General features: G+C 41.5%; 1 protein-coding gene across 1 annotated transcript in view; it reads left to right on the forward strand.

Moving 5' to 3' along the window:
- MALRD1 (MAM and LDL receptor class A domain containing 1) overlaps positions 1-23753 on the forward strand; it is a 478214-nt gene that overhangs the window by 426636 nt on the left and 27825 nt on the right. The gene's annotated exons all lie outside the window — the stretch shown is intronic.

Here is a 23753-nt window from a genome sequence, read left to right on the forward strand (position 1 = left end):
CAGCTAGCCAAATAGACTATTAACGGATAGATTAAGATCTCTACAGTATTAAGGGAGAGTGAGTTTGGGGTGGCTGTTTACACTAGTGGGCAAAAACAATCAAGCCCTCTAATCAGGGTGAAAGTTGAGGTTGGTTTTACCTGCTTGGTGTCCCTCCCTAAGTCTCTGTCATGGGTGAATGCAAGAGAAGAATCAAGAACACGGGAGCCTCAATCTGCCTTCCATTTGACTTGTTCAAACTTACAGTATCAAACTACAGTTGCTGCATCCCTTTGATAATCACAGCCAAAAGGGTTGGTGGGAGTATGAAGGTTCATTTGTGGAGGGTGGGTACTTCAATCCCTGTGCTGGGGATAATAGGAAGACAAGGTAGAAAAAATCATGTAGTAGGCACAAGTCTCGATCAGGGTTCAACATCTGTTTGACGTCTGGAGCACAGTGTTGGCAGATGTGGATCCTGCCATTGAGTTCATGTTGCTGAATATAAATTCATTAGTTGATAAATCATAAAAAGTAATAAATTAAGGGAGAGGCCCCTTTGTTCATACAACTGATGAAAGGATGACACTGCAGGGAGTATATTGACAAAGTTGTCTCCAGCCAGGCTTACAATTAAACATAGAGCAGTGGTGGATTGCAGCTTTGGTGGGGCTGTATTATTTGCACCTGACCTGAAGATCTCCCACCGATTTGTATGTGAACCCTGAGCTGGGGCTTGCTTTGGTGTGAATGTCACTCCAGTGTACCACGCATTCCTACTTGACCTGATTAAGTTCCTGTCTGTAGTAGATGTGCAACTCAATGCCCCAGCACGCATGGAGCACCCGGGCAACCGCCCCCCCCCCGCCCAAGTTTTAGTCACAGGTATTTTTAGTAAAAATCATGGACAGGTCACAGGCCATGAATTTTTGTTTACTGCCTGTCAAGGTTCCTTCCCCACTCTGAACTCTAGGGTACAGATGTGGGGACCTGCATGAAAGACCCTCTAAGCTTATTCTTACCAGCTTAGGTTAAAAACTTCCTCAAGGTACAAACTTTGCCTTGTCCTTGAACCCTGATCTGCTACCACCAAGCGTGTTAAACAAAGAACAGGGAAAGAGCCCACTTGGAGACGTCTTCCTCCCAAAATATCCCCCCAAGCCCTACACCCCCTTTCCTGGGGAAGGCTTGATAAAAATCCTTACCAATTTGTACAGGTGAACACAGACCCAAACCCTTGGATCTTAAGAACAATGAAAAAGCAATCAGGATCTTAAAAGAAGAATTTTAATTAAAGAAAAAGTAAAAGAATCACCTCTGTAAAATCAGGATGGTAAATACCTTACAGGGTAATCAGATTCAAAACATAGAGAATCCCCCTAGGGAAAACCTTAAGTTACAAAAAGACACAAAAACAGGAATATACATTCCATTCAGCACAGCTATTTTACCAGCCTTAAACAAAAGAAAATGTAATGCATTTCTAGCTAGATTGCTTACTAGCTTTTTACAGGAGTTCTGAAGAGCATTCCTGATCTGTTCTCGACAAAAGCATCAAACAGATAGACAGATCCTTTGTTCCCCCGCCCCTCCAGCTTTGAAAGTATCTTCTCTCCTCATTGGTCATTTTGGTCAGGAGCCAGCGAGGTTATCTTAGCTTCTTAATCCTTTACAGGTGAAGCGGTTTTGCCTCTGGACAGGAGGGATTTTATAGTTCTGTATACAGAAAGATGGTTACCCTTCCCTTTATATTTATGACACTGCCCATGACCTGTCCGTGACTTTTACTAAAAATACCTGTGACTAAAGCATTGCCTTAACAATAAGAGGCTCACACTGAAAATGTGTGGTCATATTGCTCTGATGTGGGATGGTATAGTGGTGAGAAGACTGTGCAAGTGTCAGAATGAAAGCTGGGGCCAAGAGAATATTTTCTCACCAAATTGATTATACACAGTTTTAACTCTAATACTAGCCAGACAGAATGTACAGTACTGTACATTCACATTTAATATATACTACTGTTCACACATAATATATTCAATTCACTGTTTTATCTTCCCTCTATTTAAAGCAGACACTGGATATATAGCAGGTCAAATTTAGGATCAGCTACATCTGCCCACTATAAAGAGAACAAAGGGCATACTTTTATTAGTGCCTGAATTGTAAGGATAGTCTATTGTTAAGCAGTAAATGTAATTACATCCCCTGTCCTGTAGTAAAACAAGTGTGTTAGAAATATATCTTCATTAAACACAGTTTTTCAATTATACTGAATATGTACAATCTAGCCAACTGAGCTACAGAGATTAGAATGTCAAGGAAACATCATACACAGATTACTAATTGAGGTTCTGTGTGTCTCAGAAAATGTTAGTTCTTATCCAAAATATAGAAATCAGGGTTTCATTTTGTTTTACTAGATTGAAATGAGAAAGATGCCTTTTCCTTTTTATTTTACAGAGGAGAACTGAGATTACGGGATTATAGTTGATTCAGAAGAGCCTTTTAACTATTTCTTCTTAGATATGCTAGCTGGCTTCAAATTTTCACTCATCACTCTTAAGAGACCCAAATAATCTGTTTTAATCCACAATCAAAGAGGTTTATTGCCTGTGGCACAATAGTGTTTTGCAGTATTGCATGAAAAGATGAAAGTGGAACTTTTTAGTAGCTAGACATTTTCCTCAGTGTTTGAGCTGGTCTCTCAAATTCTAAATCCTGTAATATGGCAGGAATTTGTACTTAGAAGGCCTAGGTGCCCACAAACAATTCTAAATGACGCCATAGTACATTGGATTTTTGGTACTAGATAAAAGTCCGTAAATAAATTGTTACTAACATGAATGGCTGTCTAAAATTGACTTGTATCTACACACAATGGTTCAAAGATTGAGGGTGACATAAATGTTGTATAAGTGAATGCATGCTGAAAGGATGGTAGAGTGGGGATGTAGCCGAAAAATCAGCCAAGCGTAGGTTGTACATAAAGCAGCATCTCACCTGTTAGAAGCATTATTGTCTATGGTTTAGAGTTCAAAAGAGTGGGAACCAGGAGATGTAGGTTTGGTTCCCAGCTCTACCATTGACTCAGTGTGTGACTTTATGTGAACCTCTTAATCTCTCTATACCTCAGTGTCCACATCCATAAAATGGGGGTAAAACTTACTGTACCCACCTTTGTAAACCACTTTGAGATCCTTTGATGAAAAATACCATTTTAAATATTTAATCGTTTAATTATTATTTTAATTAATTATAATCTCAATGTAAACAAATATGATATGTACTATATTATGCTTATAACCATAACTAGATTCATTAGAGTAAATAAAATGAAAAATTGCTGCTGATAATTACTGCAAATACATTTGCTTCTGTCTCTACAAATTCCACACCTTATAAATATTACATGGCCTATTAAGGAAAAGTCAGAGTGAAAAATGCAAATTGCACTGCAGGTAGCAGTGCATGAATACTCATGTTGGCATCCACAGTGATTAGAGATGCAAAAATGCAGGCACAGTTATTTGCAGACACAAAATTTTGCCCTCGTAAACAAACGCCATTTTAGAACATTTTGGACTTAATTTTAACGGTAGACAAAATTTGGGAGCTGTTGTGTCATGGGTATATTTATTAATGAAAGACATTGTTCAGGTGGAATCTCTATGTAACATCAGAGTGATACTTGATGCACAGCTCACTAACTTTTTGTACGGGCACATTAAGAGTTGCACTCAAATTATTAGCTGATTTTTTTCCCAGTGAATTCACCTGAGTTACTCTGAAAAAAGCTGCAACTCTTTGAAACCAAGATTGAAAGCTAAGTTGTCAGTCAGTTGATAGGTGCTTACTTTAGAGCAGGGGGCCTTATAACTAAGCAAATAAGGAATCAGGAACATAAGTTTCTCCCAGCAGATTTCTGATAAATTACATTTTAAAAAATAATTTCACTTTGTCATTGGACACTTTCATGGGATTTACTTAGATACACAAACTATATATTTCCACTGCTTTTTCACATGATGTTTTCAAGAAAAGCTGTCAGTACAGGAGACCCACTTCCCTTCACAAGAATTATTGGCCTGATAGACAATCCAAGATGTGTGCTGTTTGTTTTGATCTAGCTACAACTATATCAAATACTGGAATGTTCTACAGTTTGCCATACTTAATCAGAAAATTTTGCTTCTTTCCTCAGTTTCAGTACCTAGTTTTTTTTGGCAATAAAATTGGTCATTTGAAACTTGCTTTCTTTTAATATGGAAGCAAGAAATTCCACTTTATTTAAGATTGAAGGAGGAGGAAACAAATTGCAATTTGGGCTGATTATGTTTGCCCCCATTCATATTCACTTATGTGGGAATATTCATAGAGTTTGTGCATGAATGTTTGGGGAGGAGCCTGTGGTGTTGATTCTCCACTGCCTTTCACTTTGTGTAGTCACTTACACCTGCACAAATTGGTGTAAAATGCTACCATTCTGATTTGTTTTGTCCTCTTTGCACAGGTGGAAATGAGTACACAAGTTGCAAGTTATGGCCTGCATTTATGTGAATATGTTTGTCTATGTGTAGGCACATATATTTGTTTGTGATTCTGAATTTTCACATGGGAAGTGGTATACCAGCTATATTACAGGTATTGTCTTTTTGGATCTTGGAGTGAGGGTGGTAGAAGGTAAGAGCAGAGGCTGGTTTTAAAAACTGAAAGCAAAGGAACTCTTTGGTCATCATGCATGCTGCTGAGAAAGCGTTTCAAGGAATGTGTGCTTTGTTTTAGCCCTGATAAGGAGTTCAGTGTAGCAGGTGATAAGTCTGGTGTTGATAAGTAGATTTGAGCATCAGTGGTGTGCAGGTGATACTTGAACCCATGCAAATGGATGAGGTTACCCAAGAATAAGTTATAGATAGAAAAGAGGGCTTGATGTAATTCTGAGGGACATGTAAGCATGAATGGAGAAGAGGAGAGGAGAGAAGGGGTTGCTGAATGAGTGGTCAGAGAGATGGGGGAAAGAACCAAGCAGAGATAGTGTTATGAAACCTGAGGTGGCACAGAACATTAAGGACGAGGAGGTGATTCTAAGTGTCAAAGGTTGTTGGAATATTAAAGAGGATGAGGATGGGGTTTAGGCCTTGAGATTTAGTCTTGATTATGTCAATGGAGACTTTGGTGGAGCAGTTTCATAGAGCGAAGTGAGTGAGTTAGAGGAAATGAAGCCTATATGCCAGTTGCAGACCACTTGTTTGAGTTTAGAAATTCAAAGAAGAATAGAACAGTTGAAAAGACAGGTAGTATTGAGATCTGGCTTTTGGAGAATGAAGAAGGTAAGAGCCTGTTTGTATGAAGACATTCATGCACAGATTACATAGATAGCACAGAGGAGTTCAGTTTCGCATCTTCCCATTATATTACTACCATCTGCAAAGTCATATCAAAGCAAATACAAAGAATTTTCCTGACTTCAGTGTATTTGTGAGTTAGAAGACAGATTAAATATTTGACTTCCCTAGTATAAATAAGAATGAAGCCACCTGCTGCAAAAAGAAATATACAGTATTGATGGAAAAGCTCCTTTTTAGATTTGCTGATGTCTCATGGAAAACACCTTGCTGAACATCCTGATCAGAAACAATTCTGTTTTTCTTATACTATGTTCTGTTTTCTTTTTACACTTTATTTTTAATAAGAATATTTGCATGAAAACAAGATGTTTGCTCAGGAGGGATTAATATGCTCCTATTGCTGTTTTTCACCTGAAGTCTCTAACATCATAATCATCTCCAGAGTCACCAAGTGTGATGTCACAAACAATATTAGTGTGCAAGTGGACAGTAAGCTTCAGGAGAAAATGAACCCTTCAGGAACAATGTCTTGTTTTCATGTCATAAAAACAAGAGTAATAGGGAGCAATACAGGAAAATACAGCATTTGCAACATAAAAGGAACTGTCTCTAAGTACAAAAGAGCAAATGTTCTGTGGCTCCTTAAGATCAGTGTTGTGGAGCCTGTTTTGTAGAAGTTGTGTGAACAGTGCCAAACATTTTTCTTGAGTATTTGCTTTCATTTAACAATGAATTTGCTTTGGCCACCTTCATCTCTTTTGTGTTTGCTTTTAGCAATCATATGAGTGATTAAATGGTACTTACCAGAATGCTTGTGGAATTTAAAGATTGCAGATTCAAATAGTCCAAGTTCATGACTCTCTTCCTCCCTCCATCCCTGAGGTAGGAAGGCAAGTAATGTACTTCAAATCTGGGTCCACATACATACCCAGGGTATCGCGCTCTTGGTTATGTATTTGTGTAATTTGCCAGTTGCCCTTCAGCATACTAGACCTATCTCTTCAGTTTCCTGTTCATGCTGCTGGGACCATAGAGATGAATTTCTTCTCCAGCAGGCAGAGAAGCGGTATCATCTGGCTATTACCAACTGTCACAGAGTTGGTCAAGCTTCCCCTTCTGGACACTTAGTGTGTTGCTGTGTCCAGGCTCACACCCTGGATCCAGGTTCTTCTGAGTCTGGGCAGGCTCCTGGCCCAGACTCTGGCTCTGGCCTATAGACTCACTCCCGGCATGCAGACTCCCTGTCTGATACCCCTTCTTGAAAGTGGGACACCTGCAGTCTAGCTACCCTGGTGCTAAACGATCAAGTTTCCCGGGCAGTTTAAGCATACCCTTTCTCAGAAGTCTGCCTTAGTGCATACTCTGGTTTGCAGTTTAACCATTCAGGGACACATGACAGTTGAAGCCAAGAACTTAGCGGGTGAGCAAAGTAACTTCTTAAACACTTAAAGAATCATAGAATCATAGAGTATCAGGGTTGGAAGGGACCTCAGGAGGTCATCTAGTCCAACCCCCTGCTCAAAGCAGGACCAATCCCCAACTAAATTATCCCAGCCAGGGCTTTGTCAAGCCTGACCTTAAAAACTTCTAAGGAAGGAGATTCCACCACCTCCCTAGGTAACGCATTCCAGTGTTTCACCACCCTCCTAGTGAAAAAAGTTTTTCCTAATATCTAACCTAAACCTCCCCCACTGCAACTTGAGACCATTACTCCTCGTTCTGTCATCCACTACCACTGAGAACAGTCTAGATCCATCCTCTTTGGAACCCCCTTTCAGGTAGTTGAAAGCAGCTATCAAATCCCCCCTCATTCTTCTCTTCCACAGACTAAACAATCCCAGTTCCTTCAGCCTCTCCTCATAAGTCATGTGTTCCAGTCCCCTAATCATTTTTGTTGCCCTCCGCTTGATGTTTTCCAATTTTTCCACATCCTTCTTGTAGTGTGGGGCCCAAAACTGGACACAGTACTCCAGATGAGGCCTCACCAATGTCGAATAGAGGGGAACGATCACGTCCCTCGATCTGCTGGCAATGCCCCTACTTATACATCCCAAAATGCCATTGGCCTTCTTGGCAACAAGGGCACATTGTTGACTCATATCCAGCTTCTCATCCACTGTAACCCCTAGATCCTTTTCTGCAGAACTGCTGCCGAGCCATTCGGTCCCTAGTCTGTAGCGGTGCATGGGATTCTTCCGTCCTAAGTGCAGGACTCTGCACTTATCCTTGTTGAACCTCATCAGATTTCTTTTGGCCCAATCCTCTAATTTATCTAGGGCCCTCTGTATCCTATCCCTACCCTCCAGCGTATCTACCACTCCTCCCAGTTTAGTGTCATCTGCAAACTTGCTGAGGGTGCAATCCACACCATCCTCCAGATCATTAATGAAGATATGGAACAAAACCGGCCCCAGGACCGACCTTTGGGGCACTCCACTTGATACCGGCTGCCAACTAGACATGGAGCCATTGATCACTACCCATTGAGCCCAACAATCTAGCCAGCTTTCTACCCACCTTATCGTCCATTCATCCAGCCCATACTTCTTTAACTTACTGGGAAGAATACTGTGGGAGACCATGTCAAAAGCTTTGCTAAAGTCAAGGAACAACACGTCCACTGCTTTCCCTTCATCCACAGAACCAGTTATCTCATCATAGAAGGCAATTAGATTAGTCAGGCATGACTTGCCCTTGGTGAATCCATGCTGACTGTTCCTGATCACTTTCCTCTCCTCTAAGTGCTTTAGAACTGATTCCTTGAGGACCTGCTCCATGAATTTTCCAGGGACTGAGGTGAGGCTGACTGACCTGTAGTTCCCAGGATCCTCCTTATTCCCTTTTTTAAAGATGGGCACTACATTAGCCTTTTTCCAGTCTTCCCGGATTGCCATGAGTTTTCAAAGATAATGGCCAATGGCTCTGCAATCACATCCGCCAACTCCTTTAGCACTCTCGGATGCAACGCATCCGGCCCCATGGACTTGTGATCATCCAGCTTTTCTAAATAGTCCTGAACCACTTCTTTCTTCACAGAGGGCTGGTTACCTCCTCCCCATGCTGTGCTGCCCAGTGCAGCAGTCTGGGAGCTGACCTTGTCTGTGAAGACAGAGGCAAAAAAAGCATGGAGTACATTAGCTTTTTCCACATCCTCTGTCACTAGGTTGCCTCCCTCATTCAGTAAGTGGTCCACACTTTCCTTGACTTTCTTCTTGTTGCTAACATATCTGAAGAAACCCTTCTTGTTACTCTTAACATCTCTTGCTAGCTGCACCTCCAGGTGTGATTTGACCTTCCTGATTTCACTCCTGCATGCCCGAGCAATATTTTATTTATGAATACTTTATTCATACAGAAAGCACATAGACTTATAGATCCATGCAAAAACAACAAACCTGCATGCAAAACTCTTCCGCCAGTATCCTCACCACTCGAAGAGCCCTTTGGATTTTGGTTTGAGTCTTTTCAGGGTCCAGGTCCTCGCCCCGCCCCCGGACCTTACTTCTCCAACTCAGTCTTTTCTTCCTGGTCATGGCTTCTCCTTTCTGACTCCTGCAGAAGGCTCTCTTCAGCTGGGGTTGGTCAAAAGTTTCCCTCCTCCTCAGAAAGTATGCCCTTTTGTGTCTTCCCTGAACCTCCCAGCATCTGAATTTTTAAAAGCCAGTGCTAATGCCTGGTTTCTTTCTTATTCTTCTTAGATTTTCCACTCTGCTGCAGATAATCTGGGAAGAACCAGGTTCCCTAGCCTCCAGCAATCCCATTATTTTAAAGTGCTCCCATTTGAACAGGAAGCTATTTAGGTTAATGACTCTCCATTGTTCTTGGTCTGGAAGAGAGGTGCCACCAAACCTGGTACCAGATGGTTGATTGTACATCTGCTGAGGAATTCAATGATGCAGCAGTTTCATAAAATCACCCAGAATTCATAAATTGTGCATAGGCAGATTCCTCAAATCATTACACCAACATCCTCACCAGTAATCAGCTTTGTGGATTCTTCAAAGGTACAATCCTTTATGAGTGATCATTCTGCTGGTGTTTTTCTTGAGTGGATCAGCAAGGTAGCAGTAGTACACTTGGCACTATACATAACTACCCCAAGAGGCAGTCTCGCATGCAGAGTGTTTAATTCCACCAGACCCCACCTCTTTCTTCATCTGATGGCAGTGAAGCTGATTCTCCTCCTGTAGCTCTTAGAGAAGGCATGAAACTGTAAGACCAGCTGAACTGGCCGCAGATCTCTAATGGTATGCTAAGAACCATGTTCACGTTCTCAGTACTGCACTCCCTCGTGATTAGGTTAAGCATTCATGAAGCAAGTTATGTGAGGGAAACAGCATTCATGAGCTAACTTCTCCACATTTTTCCCATTGTCTAAGGAGGCCTCAAACCCAGAAGAGAGATTGGAGATGATCAAGCACTCTTCTATGACAGCATACAGCTTCTCCAACATATTGCTCACAATGTGCTGTAACTCAAATCCACACATGCACAGTGTCAGACTGAAACATGCTGCAGATAAGGCTGACCATGTGTGTGTGTGTGTGCGTGTGAAATGGTTTGGCTACTAGTTCTCTTTACCATAGTTCTCCCATTCCCTCCACTGGCAAGGACATGCTAAATCTGCTGCTTTCACTGATCGGTAGTCTGTGCCTGGCCTTTTGGAAAAAATGGCTTGGCACCTACTATCATGGTACGTGCTATCAGCTCCCAGAAGCCCTCTCCTTCCAACATTTTCAAGTGCCAGCATTCTCTGAACTGGCAGCATTCAGTAGCAGGGTCTAGGGATGTGCATAGTGGTGTCTGGTGCCCCACTTAGAGCTCTCAGCAAGGACAACTGGGCCTCCTACCAGCCATGAAAGTTATAGGGGTGCTGCTGTGCCCCATCATCAAGGATGGCACTAGCTCTAACTCATGGCATGCTGGTAAGGAAGGCTCCACTCGAGCTGAGCCAGGCTGCTGCCCATCTTGGGGTTTTATTATTTATTTAATGTATTGTTTATTTATTATTATTTTATTATTATTATTAATTATTATTATTATTATTATTAATAGAGACATCACTATCATTGTGGTTTGTGTGGTTTCTGAGAGGTGAGGTACCTAGCTGTTTGAGGTGAGTTCCATGCTTACTCATCAGCTGTCCAGGATCAAATGAAAATTACTTCAACATCCATGATTTCTGCCTTCACTATTTCCCAGATGGATGCTGATTGCTAGTATCGAGCAGTCAGATAGAGCAGGATTGGACTTTCCATCAGTCCGACTGCTTTCCATGGCCTCTCTCATTGCTGTACCTGAGTTATTGTTCTACTATACTCAGATGGAATGTGCACTTTGTTTCTAGACACTCGTGAAACAAGGTGTTAACAACACAGTACCTTGAGGTCCTCTTTCTTTCACATTTCTAGTTGTATCTTCCTTCTGTCACTCTACGTCAGCCCTCTTCTAATCTTTCCTCTCTTACACATCCTGAGAATTAATTGGCTCTGTGACAGCATCCTCACCTACTGCCCAGAAATATGTTGAATCCAGATGTGATTTGTCTGTGAGTAACACAGAAAATTACAAACCAATAAACACCATGCATTGGTGTATTTTACAGAAGGTGGGACACTGCTTGACGCAAAGGTTGGAAACGTGTTCCTCAAACCCCTTGCCAGAGCTCTGGCACAGAGACAATTTAACAAGCCACACCAAGATCTAACTGCTTCCTTTGCAACAAGGACCATGCAACCTCACATAGCTACTTTGTATCCATGACTATGGTGAAGTAATAGCTAGGCTAGTAAATACTGGACGTTTGTTGTATTTTGTGAGGAGTAAGAATGAGATATTGCTTGATTATGCATACTGAGTATCAATGACTGTCAGAGAACTTTTTGCAATCACTTCATAGAATAAAAAAAATCATGACAACTCATTGAGTGAATTTGAATAACTATTAGACGTTGAAGAAATCCTGATCTTCCATTAGCAGAGAAGCAAGCTAAATTTGTTGAGTGCATTTTGTGCCATGAAATATTTTGCTCAGCTCTACTCATTTTGAGTAACTTTTAAAATTTAATTGGTACACTTAAACTCAAGCAGGGTTTTAAAATTTGTTTCTACCCAGTGAGGCCCTTTTCCATAAAAAGTGAGGAGTAGGTTGAGTACATGGCTAAACATGGTCTTTTTAATACATGTGTGTGTGGTGAGGGGTAGGTTGAGTACATGGCTAAGCATGTTTTTTTTTTAATACATACATACATATAGATATAGACTCTGTGTGTGTGCACGTGCGCACATGGTTCTGACTCTCTTCTTTCTCTTCCTGTTTGCACGTAGAAGCCCTATCCTGAAGTAAACCCATGCATCCCTACACATAGGGACATCTGTTTTAAACAGCAGTAATCCCAAGAGACCACAGAAGGGGAGAAAGGGGCACCTAAAAATAATAAATATGTGACTGTTTTGCGGAGGAATAATCCCTTCTCCCAAAAGTGTAGATAGCTGAGGGCTGGGCAGAAGCACCTGGACCAACCCCCACAAGAGCAGTGAGAGAAGCCAGTAGGGAGAACGAGGAAGCAAGACAGAATGGGTTGTGGGGGCTCTGAAAGGAATAGTTAAGACCTTCCCCACGCACACCTATAGACCCCACGGGAACCTGGAGAAGTGGGTGGCTAAAGATCTACTTCCTTCTCCCCTAAAAAGAGAAGCCTCAATTTCAAATTGCTTTCCAGGTTTTGGAGTTCACTACTGGGCAAACAGAGCTAGCTGGCTGTTCTGGATACAGTGTCTTCGGAAGGAATCTGCCTGTCTCAGTTTCTTTAATGCCAAAAAACAGTTTGCCTCACTGTGCCTGTTAAACTCTACCTCTGAGTAGCACGATGGATGCAGGCATCATATTTGATTAAACAAAGGTGACAGCACTGCCCCAAATTTTTGTTTCTGAGCATCCAGCATTGTAAAGATGTGGTAATCAATTTAAGTAATCAGATTTAATTTTCTTACTAAGCAGCATATTTTCTGCAATGAGAAACTGAAGGTCGGATTGCTCTGTAAAAGTGGAAGAAAGCAAAGTATCTTCTACTTTTCTGTAACCCACTGTCTGAAATGAAATATTATTGCTTTGATGTTCTGACAAAAGTATTGTTTGACTAGCACTGTTACAATATTCAGGACAGCACTCTTTATGGAAGGACACTACCTGGATTTAGTCTATTGTCATCGTGCACAGCGAATTGTTACCCGGATATCTTCCAGTTCCCTTTTTATTACTTGTTTGGTATGTGGATAGTTTTTTCTTTACGGAACAGTTGTACAAACCCAAGACATCCTGAGTTGCTAAATAAAATGGAGAGACTCATGAAAGCGATATGCAGCCATTCTTATGAGTTTGAGGAGCTGAGTGGAGCCAGCCCCTGCTCTGAGAGTAACAGAAGGAGAACATGGTAAATGTTACTGCTTAAACAGGGCAAAGTGTATTTTATCAGTCCCATCGGAATATGCAGGATATGTTCTACTGGAAGGGTGGAAGCAGCGGAGCATAATTTAACAAGGAAAGTGAAAGTGACTCCGATTTGTAAGAATGCTGAGGAAAAAGTCATCTCTTGGACTTGAGATTTGTAGTTCCCCATACAAAACTCCTGGGGTAGGCTTACCCATAATGCTTGAGATGCAAAAAGCATTCCAGCCTGTCTGATATATGTCCTGTGTACCAGCTTGGATTGCCACAGTTTTCAGTTGTGCCAAAGATGACAAAATTACAGACCACTTACAAGACAATCCGCTCCTCAAAGAGAAGGCAGATACCTGTGAGCAGTAGAGAGTCAGGGTGAGGGCTGCTAACTGGGCAGTACCTTATGGCTTACCCTTACCTCAGAATGACTAGCACCCCAGGACCATCTCTATCATCACACTGAATGTTGAGGTCAGTGTGGGCGAGTGTGTCTAAAATGGGGAAGAGGTTAGGTAAGTGTCTGGGGAGGAGTCTGTACTGCAGAGGTGCGTGATTGAGAGGTAAGAGGGAGGACTTTGTACTGGGAGGGATGGTGTTTGGGTGTTTTGTGGGGAAGGAGGTTATCACATTCTTTAATGTATCTGCTGGAGCATTGCTAGGAACATGGCTGAGAAGCTGTAAAAATAATAGTATTCTGTATTATACTGAAAAAGAGGGAAATAGCCAGAAAGCCAGAAGTAAATAAATAAATAAACAAACAAACTGGCGGGGGGGGGGTGTGTGTGGAAATCAGGCAAAGAATAAAACATCTTGTGCTGCACCTTTCCCTCTCACAGCTTCTCTCTGCCTTTTGTCTGCATATTGTCTATAGAGATTAAAACATCTTTGGGGCAGGAATCTATCCTTTTATATGTCCATAAGGTGTCTAGCACATTTTTGGACTCCACAGAATTAAATAATAATTAAGGGCCAACTTCAGTTACTTTACCCAAGATGAATAAGTACCTTGCTCTGAGATCGATCCCATTGACTTTAGTGAGGCTACTTGTAGATTTAAAATAGCACTCCAGGTGAATAAGAGTATCAGAATCTCACCCTAAAATGATTAGAGCAGCATGTCTCCGCTGTAGCTCTGCCAGCTCAGAATTCCATTGCCTAAGAGAAGTTTGCATGTAGAGATTTCTCAGAGAGAGGCACCTGCATGCTGGTTCTGCACATCTAAAGAGACCATAAAGAATATAATATGAAGAGGACCTGGGGGGATAAACTGTATCCTGGGAAGAGTGTGGTTAAATGTTAGAGCAATGGAGAAGAATGTGATGCGGGGAGAACCCATAGTTGGGAAGACGCAGGTTGGTGGTTAGAAGAGTTTGAGGGAGATTTGTCCTGACAAAGAGGTATGTCCTCTATTCTGTGTTGATAGCATAGTATCCTGACCTGTGACCCAGCCAGTCCGCCCCTGCAAGACTCCCTGGTGGCACAAGAGCTGCAGGTTACCTTGCCTCTCTCTGATCTTACTTTGTCTTTCTTCCTGCTCAGCCAGCATGAGTTTAACTATGTGAGAATTAAACCCTTTGTGCTGTTGCTAGGTGGCTGAGGCACCCTCTAACAAAAGCCAAATTAAGTAGAACTTCTTGAACTTCTCTTGCCAGCTACTACAATGCTGACAGATCTGCAGTGCTCTGTGCATTTTAATTTTAAACAAATATACACAGAGGATTTTTCTCATCACTCTGAAGGGCCTTTTCATGTTTGCCATTGCTTTAATCAGCTACCAGTCTGCATCTCTAAGAGGAAAGCTGTAACTATGTGCTATTCCCACACAGCCCTCAAGAAGTATTCTTATTTTTACCCTAAAGTTCAAAGAACCATGTCTATCTATTAGTCTCCAGGTCATCTAGCCAATTTGCATAAACAGTCCTCTTGAAAAAATTAGAGCAGATTTTAAGAAAGAGCATTTATTTTAGAAAGATCCTTTATGTTAACATGGTGGGCAGTACAGTTATGCCCGGGACAAATATGGCCCATTGTGTCGAGCACACTGTAAGATGCAGAAGGCAATTAAACCCCTGAAGAGTTAATTTTGAAACGATTAATGTCAGCTTACTTTCATGACCTTTTAGCAATCAGAAAGGTTTGGACTCCAAGAGTGAACTATCTCCTTGTTGGATGAGAAATGATTTGGCTAAAACATACGATATTTTATACCCATCTCTGTTTATTTACAATATGTGTGCTTTTGAACACAGGGATTAAATAGCGAAACAGACCACAGACAAGTCACAGGCCAGAGTGCTGGAAAATAATTGTATCAATTACTGTCTGCTCTATTGAGCCCTGTCCTACTTTACACTCTGTGCATTCCCACTGAGGCCAGTTGGAATGCGCAGGGTGAAAATCTGGGAAAACTTTAACAATTGGTGTGTCTATTACAGGACTCTGCTGGACAACTATCTGGTGCTGCATTTCCTTTCTGCAGCAGAGAGGGATGACTGTCAGACATAACTGGCTGCCTGATTTTCCCTCTGGTTCTATACACGTTAGAGCAGTGGTTCTCAAAAAAATTTTTTTTCTGTAGACCACTTGAAAATTGCTGCGAGTCTTGGAGGAACACTTAATGATCTTTCCAGACGTTGTTTGTACCATTGGCTAACTATTGTAAAGAGCTTTGGATAAAAGCGCTATATAAAAAAAATTAATAATTAACTTTTTTTTCTACCAATAAAAGCACGTAACTCATATTTTCATATCAGTAGTTTTACCTTTCTAATGCGATGGATGTGCCCTCTCTCCCCCGCCACGGCAGCCCCCAAGCTGGGGCTGGGAAGGAGGGGGGTCTCTCCCTCTCTCCCCCGCCACAGCAGCCACATTGCTGAGGCTGGGAAGGAGGGCCATCTCTCCCTGGCAGCCACAGCCCTGGAGCTGGGGAAAGTCGCCTCTTTCTCTGGCTGCCACAGCCCTGCACGTCCCAAATTCCCCCCACCTCCTCTTCTCACCCCACTTTCCCCTCCCACCTGCCCCCTATTCGCCACAAGGCTCACCTTACATGTGCATCTTCTCCAGGGTCCAGGCACCTAATTAGTGGAGCCACGACTGCACAGCTCCACTAATTAGGTGGGTGGCCCTTCATTGTCTTGCGTGCAGCTGCCCAGGCATGCACCTGAGAGGGAACTATCCACAGACCACCTGAATGGAGCTCATGGACCACTGGTAGTCCACGGACCACAGTTTGAGAATCTCTGTGTTAGAGCACCATAAGCACTGAGGCAGGGTGCATATACTAGCTGGGTATTGCCCTGGTGCATTGTACTTTGGTCCACTCTCAGCAAAAACCTATTTTAAATATGTATTTCAAATAACTTTTTAATTTTGTGTCTTTACCATTCTTGCCAGACTCCTTTGTTAACTACTGGTGGTTTCCACAGACAAACTCCTGTCCTACTCCAATTGATAGCAAAACTTCCATTCTCTTCAGTGAGGCCAAAAATTGGCCTGGGACTGTAAAACAAAAACAAAACAAAGATGGTAAATACTTAAGACTACATGATGACTGATTTCCCATAAAATGTAACAGGAATTTTGTACCCTTAGACACTGGTGTGGAGGTTTCGACCTGGGCTCTTGGACTCCCTTTCAAACAGTGACACCAGACACACCAGAATGCTCCATTCAGAATCTTGATGTTTGTACAGGATAGAATTCTAATGTTATGAATAGGGAGCTCTTCTCTGGAACAAGCCATTTGCAAACCACTGATTTATTCCCACATGAATTAAAGTGGGTGGTTTGATATGTATTGTAGTCTAGAAGGACAATGGTCAGTAGGAGTTCATTAACCAGAGGTTATCTTCAACAGCTTTTGAACAGGGGGGAAAAAAACACAATCCTTTTTTTATTTCAGTCCTCCATGGAGTAATAATAATGCAAATGATATGTTTATCTGGCGATTTTAAGAAATTTGAAGTAAGTTCTCTTATAAAATGTGTTATCTTTAAGTGCACTTAAAATATTGCACTAATATAGGTATAGTAACCCATTGGGGTAACCTCAATATGCAGATTATTGCTGCATGACAGTTCCCATCACAACAGTTCAGAACAAAGAGGGTTGTGTATGGGATGATTTGGTTTGTCAAGGCAAAGTTGTAGTGGCTACCTATTAGGGTGCCACCCCTACCATTGCAGCTTTGGTGCTGCAGAATAATGGCCATTTGGGGGCTGCACAGGGGCTCCAGACCTTAGCCCTTCCTCCCAAACCTTGTGTAAGTCCAGTTTGTAAAGCCTATTAAGATGAGACCAGATATGGACCAGAGACTGAAAATATTTGTATTTACTGCCAGTAGTTGTGGAACACTTTCTGTTGGTTCTCAGTAAATAAATAATAAAGCTAGCAGTCTATTTAACCAAGAATACGTATTATGTTGTATTGTACTAACTTGTACTATAGGTAAGCTTTTGTTAATATATTTCCATTGGCTTTACACATATAATATATTTCTACTCCCTTTATACCATTAAATATTTTTCAGTATTTTGTTATATTGGAAAGATGCAATTCATATCAGTTAGAATTCCTTATAAACGTAGAACTCTAATATGCTTGGAACTCGACAGTCATCTCAGTAATCATAGCCCTAAGTACACAAATCCTCATGCATCAAGATGAGAATATAAAACATAGCGTTATGTTTTGTTTAATATAAGAGGATGATAAGTGATTAAATAGGTTGGCAGGAAGAGAAAACTCACCTTTGCCTCTTCCTAGAATTATTAGGGACTTGTTTATTTATTTACATTGGCAGTGAAAAATGTCTTGCAAGAAGTACAAAATAGCATTAAAACTTGAACTTGCCATTTTTCCTATTGCTCTATTACAATGGTTCCCAAACTTGTTCCGCCGCTTGTGCAGGGAAAGCCCCTGGCGGGCCGGGCCGGTTTGTTTACCTGCTGCGTCCGCAGGTTTGGCCGATCGTGGCTCCCAGTGGCCGCGGTTCGCTGCTCCAGGCCAATGGGAGCTGCTGAAAACGGCGGCCAGTACGTCCCTCAGCTCATGCCACTTCCAGCACCTCCCATTGGCCTGGAGCAGCGAACCGCGGCCACTGGGAGCCGTAATCGGCCGAACCTGTGGACGCAGCAGGTAAACGAACCGGCCAGGCCCGCCAGGGGCTTTCCCTGCACAAGCGGCAGAACAAGTTTGGGAACCACTGCGCTATTATTTACAGTTTTACAGTGCAGCAGAGTATAACTGCAATGCTCATATAAGTCAAAGACCAAGTATTGCATAATACTATTAGTAATTCTTTGTATTGCTATAGCTGCTAGGTGCCCCATTGTGCTAAGTGTTCTACAAGTACTGTGACAAAGTTCCTCCTCTACCTTGGTGGGTCTTGCGCTTATTGGTGGATTTGCTCGCCTTGGAGCTTCACGGCAGCCCTCAGCTTGGCCGTTTTTCTGAACCCACAGTCCAGGTCGACTCCTCCTGTATCTGACCAGGAGTTGGGAGGATTCGGGGGGAACCCGGGCCCGCCCTCTACTCCGGGTTCCAGCCCAGGGCCCTGTGGAATGCAGCTGTCTAGAGTGCCTCCTGGAACAGCTGTGCGACAGCTACAACTCCCTGGGCTACTTCCCCATGGCCTCCTCCCAACACCTTCTTTATCCTCACCATAGGACCTTCCTCCTGGTGTCCGATAATGCTTGTACTCCTCAGTCCTCCAACAGTCCACGTTCTCGCTCTCAGCTCCTAGTGTCTCTTGCTCCCAGCTCCTCACCCTCGCACCACAAACTGAAGTGAGCTCCTTTTTAAACCCAGGTGCCCTGATTAGCCTGCCTTAATTGATTCTAGCAGCTTCTTGATTGGCTGCAGGTGTTCTAATCAACCTGTCTGTCTTAATTGTCTCCAGAAGGTTCCCGATTGTTCTGGAACCTTCCGTATTACCTTACCCAGGGAAAAGGGACCTACTTAGCCTGGGGCTAATATATATGCCTTCTATTACTCTCCTGTAGCCATCTGGCCCGACCCTGTCACAGTACATAACAAGAAGTTGGTCCCGTCCCCAAAGAGCTTCAGCTTAAGTAAGCCTGGCAGAAGAAACTCAGTACCTTGTACAACTGTACCCAGCATTTTCCCATGCTATCCCGTAAAACCAATACTTGGTATAGCATCCTTGACCTTGCCATGTGAGCTCATTTTGCTACTTTTTCACCTCTAGTGTAATCTTTAGCACAATAGAATTGTTTCTGATAACTTAATGTATACAGTCAGTATAAGAACATTGCACTTGGCATTTGCTTTCGATAGTCACTATGAATATGTTTATAGAGTATTTTCAGGCCAGTCAAATGTATTTCAGTATTTTTCTTACATAGTGTAGAGGCTGTTCAACCAATGTTCTGAAAAAGAATGTATAACAGTGAGTCTAGAAAATGTAAAATTATAGCACTTTTGTACCTGTAGCCAAGTTTGTACCATATAACCTGATAAGGGAGCTCTGCTGAGTATGTATGTACTGCAATAGTAATCAAATAAGAGATAACCAACTGAGATTTCGTGGCTGGAGATTCTGTTTGACCAATCTCATCTACTTCTTGAGGGGGATATATACACAAAGTTGTTCGGAGACAAGATAAGGTAGCATTTATTTATCAAACAGCCTTCAAAGTATGCCATATTATATAGCAAGTTTTTGCTTAGACTTGAATGTTTCGTGGTTTCTGTGTCACCGGGGGAGGTGTAACACTATTTCTAGTGCAATATGTGAAATAAGCAGACCTGCCTTATTCTTTTTTCAGATTGGCACAGGAAGGCAGTCTATGATTCTCTGGAGACCACTGAAAGTGAAGTGTAGGCCAAAAGGGGTCATATAATGCTCTCAGTGGTGCTCCCATGCATATCATTCCAGCTATGCATGCACATCCAAAGGCAGACCTTGGCCATGTCTGCATTAGTCTTTTGTTGTAGAATTGGGTCAAAGAACAACCTACACTAGTCTACTGAGCTCATTGGCTATGCTCTTATGTAAATGGACAGAAGATTTTAACCTTAATACTATGAACTGTAATGTGCTTTGACTTCAGTAGAAGTTCTGAAATGAAATTAGTGCTAGCTGGGGGAAAAAAATTTCCAGACACAATTCAACAAAAATGAGGAGGGGTGGAATTGATTCTGCTGAAATTTTCAGTGAAAAATTTCAGCTTTTTCAAAATACCAAAACATTTGTAGTTTTCTGATGGAAAATCAAAAATTTTCAAGGAAGTGGGCACTCTCTAGAAAATGGTTGTTTCATCAGAACACCAATTTTCAACAAAATATTTTAACCTGCCCTAGCCTAAATCCCTCATGTATCAAAAGGAGAAGAAAACCTCCCCTCCTCCTCCCACTGTGACTTTAGTATTTTTGTTGTTGCTGTTGTTATTTATATTACAGTAGCACCTATCTTTGCATAGCTGTGTTTTGAATTTTTACTTTTGTGGTTATAGGTAGTCACATTTTGTATGCAATAGGAATTGACAGTCCTTTAGACCAAAAGTGTAACCAGTATACCTCTGAGTCTTTGGTTCTTGGCAATTTATACTGTGGAAAATGTGTTCTCTTCTGCTGTCTTGGGGTCACACGTAGACTAAATTCCTTATGTGTAATTCTCATTGATGTTAATGGAGTTAGACATCTGGATCTAGGTCAGTGTACGGAACTTACTAATGTCATTATCGACCATCACTGAGTTTATCAATACAAAGTTAAACTAGATGGCCAAGCGGTTGTGTACCTGGTTCCATGTAGCTTCTCAAGTGGCTCAAGGGTGAGACAGGAAATGATATAGATATAGGTAGTATTGATATAGATACTATCTAAGCAATGCCAGTCTTTCAAAATTATTATCCTGAACTTTCCTCCAGTTCAGGCAAACCACAATTATATGCATATCACAGGGGGTTCGGCTCGGGGAGCGGTTATTGGATTCAAAATGGCCCTTCCATCTACATTCATTTTGAAACCCTGTGTTTATGAAATGTCATGAGAAAATAGTCCATTTACTTACCTTCCTTGTGATTAGCTAAGCCAGGGTTTAGGGGCTGGAGTTGTAGTCACCACAAAATAAGTACATCTGCTGCAGCTTTCAAAGTGTGGAACCAGTAATGCTTTCCTAATCACCACAGATATGGCCAGTGTGCAGCCTCCACAGCATATTTTGCCCATTCCTGGGTCTCAGTTCCCAGTGAAGTCACAACCCACACAATATTCTCTGTGCAAGTCAAGCTTTTGGCAACAGGCTCATGAAAGAAGGCTCAGGTCCAAACCATAAGAGACATGTCAGCAAACAGTTTAACTTCCTTTTTGCCATGTGGGTGACCAGAGCAACAGGAAGGCTGTTTTTTATTGAAACCTCATGGAAAGAGAGTTCCCAACATTTGTTTCTTGGGGAAAAAAATAATTAAATAAATAAGTAATGCTACTGTGGTCTTGATAGGAGTCAAATGCTCAGTTAATATAATTATACCCAGAGATAGGTACATTTGTGTAGTAGCTCAATCAGAAAAATGCCAAATATGAAAACTGCTTATCCTCTTTCACCTCCCACCCTATCAGGAAGGAAGAAATAGTTAAGATCTGTGTTCAGAGCAAAATATTCACAGTTTCCTTTTCTATACTTTAGGTTTCAAAGATGCAGCTTTCCGGCTAAGCTATTCCTCAGAGCCAAGATATTAGAACATATTTAGTAAAATTTTAAAAATGGTTGAAAACATACAGAAACTATCCTTATCTGTGAGAACAGATATGCAGTTTTACAGTTTCTTCCATCAGCAGGGAGGCGGACTGGATGCACTAACATATTTTTTTCCATTTTTAACTTCTATGAAGGTGAAAAATGTATACATTAGGGGCTACATTTTCAAAACTCTTCATGAACTGACGTTCCTCAGATTTTGGGCAGTCAGCTTGAGACAAGTTAAGTAGGAGCAGCAGTTGTTCAGTGACTGAAAATCAAGCCCAAAATGCATTGATTTGGCCATCCAAAAACTGAGGCACCAAAATTTGACCTATACCTTTCAGTCCATCCGTCCCCCCCACCCCCCAATTTCTAGTTCCAGTCACTATATGACATCAAAACAGTCTGTTGGAACAGTTGTTATCTCTTGGATTTATATGTTTTAGGCCACATACTGATCCTACTGAAGTCTTATATTTTGGATTTACAGCTTTATTCCATAGTTTGATGCAGTGTTTCTATATTGCTAATCAAGTGCATACTTTATAAGCTGAAACTTATTGTTGTTTGTCACCCCACTTAGCGTTGTATACCTTTAGGTATTATTGGACAACAATTTTGCATAGCTTGGTGAGTTAACTGAATAATTCAGGTAGAAAGATAATTCCAGTAATAGGCTTACACTAGAAGTGACAGACTGAAGTAGCAGTTGTTATGGTGTTAACTTGTGATCAAACTGTATGATGTATGTAAATTATTGTAGTGTCGTAAAAATTATGGGCCAAATCTTCACCTAGTGTAAATAAGCATAGCTTCATCTGCAAACCTAGCTTAACAAAAAAGCAGGTGAATGCTGTGATGAATAACACGTTCAACTTTTACTTCACAAAACAGGTCACTGGCTAAATAAACTGCTGTTCACTCCTTGTTCATTAAAACCCTGCTAAGACAAGTCCAGAGCAAAAAGCCAGCACACCAAAGTCCAGAACGTAAGTGAGGCAGAATATTTTGTAAATCTGCTACCAAAGATCTTCATGTTGATATAGAAGCCTGCATTTAGCTGACTTAGCAGTGGAACGGTTGAAGGTTTATTTGGTTTGGGTTTTTTTTAATGGAATATTGGATTTCTCTTTGCACTTTTGGCCTTGTAGTTTATTGGCTGAACAAGGCACACAGATGCCTATCCTTGGAAGACCGAGGATAGGGTTGGCCTGTTACTCAGTGGGGGGGGGGGAGAAACAATAACAGAAAATCTGGAAATGGCAAAAGTCCTAAATGACTTTTTTGTTTCAGTTTACACCAAAAAGTTTAGTAGCAATTGGACATCTAACTTAACGAATGCCAGTGAAAATGAGGTAGGATCAGAGGCTAAAATAGGGAAAGAACAAGTTAAAAATTCTTAGACAAATTAGATGTTTTCAAGTCACCAGGGCCTGATGAAATACATCCTAGAATACTCAAGGAGCTGACTGAGGAGATATCTGAGCCATTAGTGATTATCTTTGAAAAGTCATGGAAAACGGGTGAGATTTCAGAGGACAGGAAAAGGGCAAAAGAGGGATTACAGACCAGTCATTTTAACTTCAGTACCTGGAAAGATAATGGAGCAAATAATTAAGCAATAGATTTGCAGATACCTAGAAGATAATAAGGTGATAAGTAACATTCAGCATGGATTTGTCAAGAACAAATCATGTCAAACCAACCTAATAGCTTTCTTTGCCAGTGTAACAAGGCTTGTGGATGGGGGGAAGTGGTAGCTATGGTATTTCTTGACTTTAGTAAGGTTTTTGATACTGTCTCACATGACTTTCTCATAAACAAACTAGGGAAATACAACCTAGATGGAGCCACTATAAGGTGGGTGCATAACTGGTTAGAAAACCATTCCGAGAGAATTCATAGTCAGGCTGGAGAGCATATCAAGTGGGGTCCTGCAGGGATAGGTTCTGGGTCCGGTTCTGATCAATATCTTCATCAAAGATTTAGATAATGGAATAGAGTGTATACTTACAAAGTTTGTATAGGATACCAAGCTGGGAGAGGTTGCAGGTGTTTTGGAGGATAGGATTAAAATTCAGAATGATCTGAACAAACTGGAGATATGGTCTGAAGTAAATAGGATGAGATTCAGAAAGAAAAATGCAAAGGACTCCACTTAGGAAGGAACAATCAGTTACACACATACAAAATGGGAAATGACTGCCTAGGAAGGAGTACTGTGGAAAGGGATCTGGTGGTCACAGTGGATCACAAGCTAAATACGAGTCAACAGTGT

The sequence above is a fragment of the Chelonia mydas genome, chromosome 2, assembly GCF_015237465.2.
Source record: "Chelonia mydas isolate rCheMyd1 chromosome 2, rCheMyd1.pri.v2, whole genome shotgun sequence".
Taxonomy (NCBI): domain Eukaryota; kingdom Metazoa; phylum Chordata; order Testudines; family Cheloniidae; genus Chelonia; species Chelonia mydas.